Source organism: Miniopterus schreibersii, assembly GCF_964146895.1.
Source record: "Miniopterus schreibersii genome assembly, chromosome: 1".
Taxonomy (NCBI): Eukaryota; Metazoa; Chordata; class Mammalia; order Chiroptera; family Miniopteridae; genus Miniopterus; species Miniopterus schreibersii.
Window position 1 is genome coordinate 81,999,188 of NC_138101.1, and position 4,737 is coordinate 82,003,924.

The 4,737-nt window shown below is 40.7% G+C and overlaps 1 pseudogene across 1 annotated transcript; it reads left to right on the top strand.

The window, feature by feature from the left end:
• The first annotated feature begins 1,166 nt into the window (after nucleotides 1-1,166).
• LOC308566987 (histone PARylation factor 1 pseudogene) lies at nucleotides 1,167-3,689 on the top strand (annotated as a pseudogene). Its single transcript has 2 exons — nucleotides 1,167-1,230; nucleotides 2,659-3,689. The product of its transcript is annotated as a histone PARylation factor 1 pseudogene (transcript).
• Nucleotides 3,690-4,737: the final 1,048 nt, after the last annotated feature.

Below are 4,737 nucleotides of genomic sequence, written 5' to 3' on the forward strand. Positions count from 1 at the left end.
TCCTGCAGTGGAGCATTTATCCTAATCCATGGCCCTTCATGTATTTCAGAATCTACTTGTTGGACAACCCATTCCTATGATTGTAAAATATTCTGTGCCCACGGGACACCAGTTGTCTCCAAAGCAGAAGGCTCGACCTTCATTTCAGCAGGAAACTGGAAGGACTGTCGTTGTCTTTGGTCTGTTAAACAATGTGAAATCTTGTTCTGCATTTGTCTCTAGTTCCAGCCCATCCCACACCCCTGAAATCACTCTCTAGAAGATGCTGCCTTACACTTTTTTCTTTCCTTTCTAAAAATCAGTGGTAGGTAATAATGCTGGAGTGTTGCCAGATTCCTTCTAGAAATAATATATTGAATTTTGACAATTGAAAGGGGCTCTGTCCTAACCCAAAAATCCCATTTGAAGAAGAACACCTCCCTGTGAAGCCAGCATATCTCTGCAGCAAGACCGCTCCTTTCTGGAAAGCCCCCGTTCTGCTTTAGTCAGGAATGAGCCTGATAATAGAAGAATATAACTGAAGTTGACACATTCTCATTAGAGTGGCTGAAACCAAAGCACATATGGATCTTTCTGAATCATTGAACACACACTGCTTGATAAATTATATTCTCATTTTCAGAGGCTCCATCTCAGAATGTCTTAGCAGGTAATAGCCATCCTTAGCTCCCGGTTGTTACTTTTCACCACCCGTAAGTGGATTCAATGGGCGGGTGGGAGGGAATCAGGGAAAGGTAACTGTTAGCTACTGATAAGTTTGTCTTTGACAGGACTTAGCTAAGTGAACCCCAACATCAAACCTCAAGACGTTGGCACCTTTTCCAGAGCTATTGCTCTCCGTGAAAGAATAGAAATTCAACCAATGTTGAAAGGGTTGGAGAGTGACATAAATCTCTTTCTTGAAATTATGCTTCTTTGACTCTGTTCTCTGTTCTCTGTTGGTGATGACACTACTCTCTCTCGGGGCTTGACTTGGGCAAGGAAAATGTCCTGAGAGAAATCAATGAGAGGGGATAGGTCAGACGTTATAAGGGCCACCTCCACAAATGAAGGCTTCTGTGCCATGAGGCAGGAGCTCAGGTTAATGTCTAGACCTCCAAGTCCAAATCTCAGAAAGAGCCTGTGCCAGTGAGGGTCACTTTTTTAGCAATGAAAACCCACTCTGAATGACTGAAGAAGAAAAAGAACATGCTGGAAGCACACTAATAGCTCCCAAAATTGACCAGCAAGGTGAGGAAACCAGGACTGGAAATGTGCGTGGGTTCCTCGGTTGCTTCTACGCCCCCCTCCCCAGCTCTGGACACAGCACAGCCACAGTGGGCAGCACTGCCCTTGGGAACTGGAGCTGCCCTGCTCTTATTCAAAGTTCCAGGGAGAGCATGTGACTGGTCAAGTCGAATCATAGTCTCACTTTGTTTGGGTAAGGGGTGGGGGAAAATACCTGACTTTTCAGTTTCTTTTGTAGGAAGCAAGTAAGTTCAGGTATTCATCAACAGAATCTATGAATGAATGAATGAATGAATGAATGAATGAATGAATGAAGTGAGAGGAGGCAGAATCTGGACAAATGTTTATTCACTTGAGAACCTCCCAACAATTCTAGAAAAATGTAGCATGAACCAGTTTCCAGCATGAACCAGAAAAGGGCCACTGCCTTGACTATATCACTTTCAACTTCCTTAAATTGTGTCTTGCCCATATAAAGCAAGCACAGCTTGGAAAAATCCACTGGCAATTCTGATGTAGGAGTAAATCCTACTCTTCCAGCTCCCCGGGGAATAACTGCCCTAAAACATTTTCTAGATTCCCCTGACATGCTGAAGTCTTACATTGCCGTTTTTCTAAACTGAAGGTTATTTTTAAATAAAAATGTCTGAACTGTTTAAAAAGAAGAGAAAGAAAAAAGGTAAAAGCTATTTGTGATTTTTTGAAGAGAAATGATGAAAGTAACCCTCAAATTTCCAATTTTTCTTCCTTAGGAAAAAAAGTGCCTCTAAGAACTTTAATTTCTCATTTCTCAGAACAGCTTTTAGTTTTGTTTTTCTTCCTATCGGCATGCTCTAAAGGGAGCCATATAGGAAAAGACAACAAAAACAAAGCTAAAAATATTTTTTAGAATCATGACAGAAATTTTACTGTCTTTTTTTTTTTTTTCTCATAGTAGAATGGATACTATTCTGGTTATAGAATCTGCAGAAAGGAAAATAATCTTAGAAAAACAAAACAGAAAATGTCTCTCTGGTCTCTTTTTATGTATATGCCATTTCCAAACCCCTGAAAAACAAAACCCCTGCAGGTCTTGCTTCCAGACATATGATAAACTAAGTGACCCCTGAAATTCCTTTTAGTGAGCCTCAGACAAGAGTTGTTGTTAACTAAACTGCAATACATGGCCAGGCTCCCCTGCAGAAGCAAACAGACAATTGGGCACATTCCAGAAGATTCTTCCTCAACACTTTCCCTTTAATGGCTGCAAAGAAAAAGCTTATTTGAATTCTTTGCTCTCCTTTACTTATTGGAAATCTGTTCAAAAGAAATTCTCTTATACCCCCAGAATAAATAAATATGAAATTTTTGCCCTGTCAGTCATGTTTTTGTCTTTCTGGAGGTGGAACATATTCCTGGGTCACGGGTATAATTAAACGTTGGTTTTAAAAGGGTGGGAGTGGCTGCAGCTGCCGAATGGTGGGAAGCCGGGCGGGCAGGGGAAGCAGTGTGATGCGAAGACAGCTACACCCTGTGAAGCCCATGTCTCCGGTGACCTTCGAAAAGAACTAGAAAGTCATTTTCAACTTCCTCTTCCTGAAGATTTCTATCACTTCTGGAAGTTCTGTGAAGAACTTGCTCCTGAAAAGCCAGCTGATTCCCTTTCCGCAAGCCTTGGCCTCCGATTAGTGGGCCTCTATGATATCCTTGCCGGAAAACATAAAAGGGGGGGGAAATCAGCAAGCCTGAATTTTAACCGTCACTGGAGATTTTGCTATGACCCTCCTGAGTTCCAGACAATAATTATTGGAGATAATAAAACTCAGTTCCACAGGGGGTATTTCAGGGATTCTCCCGATGAACTCCCTATATATGTTGGTACAAAAGAAACAAAGAAAAACCTGTATAATTGTTGAAAATGGAGAGAATGTGTTTGCTGCGGTTAGATTATTTTTGATGAGAAAACTTAGAGAAGTAACAGATAAAAAGAAAACTAGTTTCTTGAAAAGCAGACATGAAAAACTCGCAGAAGCAGCCAGAGAACTGGGGTACTCACTGGAACAGAGAACCATGAAGGTGAAGCAGAGCGATAAGAAAACCATGGCAAAGACCTTTCATGGTGCAGGCTTGGTGGGTCCAGAGGATAAAAATGATGTTGGGTACAGAGAGCTCCAGATGCCAACCCCAGAAGAATTTGTGAGGCGATTGGTGAGGCACCCAGCGAGGAGGAGAGACTAAAAGCTTTCGCTCCCATTCAGGAAATGACGACTCTCGTGCAGTTTGCTAATGATGAGTGTGACTGTGGCCTGGAGCTTGAGTTGGGAATGGGCCTCTTTGGTTATGGTTCACACTATTTTCATAAAGTTGCTGGCCACCTTTTACTTCTTGCATACAATCTGTTGAAGAGGAATCTCTTTGCAGAAATTCTTGAAGATCATCTGGCAAATAGAAGTAAAGAGAACACTGCCCAGCTTGCAGCATGAGTGAGAGTTGGCTTTCCTTGTCATACAATATTTTAAAGCATTAGTATTAAACTTGTGATTTTTTTGTTTGTTTTTAAGGGATACAGAAAATAAATTAATGGAAACATTTACCAAAATGTCTATAAATCTCTTCTGGCCAGGTAAAAAAAATAAAAAAGTAAAATAAAATAAAAATAATAATAAAAGGGTGGGAGTTACGTAGTCAGGATTGTTTTTGTAATAGTCATGTACGTAAGTTTTACAAGAATCGCACATTTTAGCTTGTTGATGCTGAGAATCAGCAATCCGATAAGTACTGTGTATGTTGTTCTAATGCAGGTGAAACAGTTGGTTCTTTCAAGCATTATGTCTATTTGAAAGCTATTTTCTAAGTGCAACTCTCACCTAATTTACCGTAGTACAGCACTCAGAGGGTGACCACACCTATGGGTCAAGTTCACCTGCTCCAGATACTGCCCTTAATAGTAACCGAAGAATCTTCTAATTTGAAAATGTGTAAGAACAATTTTTGGTTGAGAATAATTAAACCTAATTATTTTATCACAAATAAAGCAGCAAATTACAGATCATGTAAGTAAGAGTCCAGCTTAGGTGTGAGATTATCGGCTCTCATAAGTGAAGACCTCGGCCCAGAGAACTGTAGACAGAGTGGTGTCCTCATTGCCCCATCTCATGTTCTATTTCTACTCCCCCGTCTTCAACTCATTCTTTAATCTCATGCTCCTCACTGGGGAGTGCTGGTTTGGTAGCTTTCTGTCACTGTCATTTACATGTCATTGCAAAGAGCTCTGTCTCATTACCTGCAGTTGTTCAGAGTTTATCCCTCAGAGCACAATCATGTCTTGAGAGTTCTTGCCCTTACTAATGCTAATTGCACAAATCTTTACAATGTAGAAACTGCAAAAGTTGTGGTTTTCTCAGGACTTTCCAGCAGTAGAAAGGTGTGTTGTCACATTTAAGAGAGCTCTGTTTCAGAGAAATGTTTACAGTTACTACTGTGTGATTTTACACAAATTATATAACCTCTCAGCACCTTGGGGATGTGTAA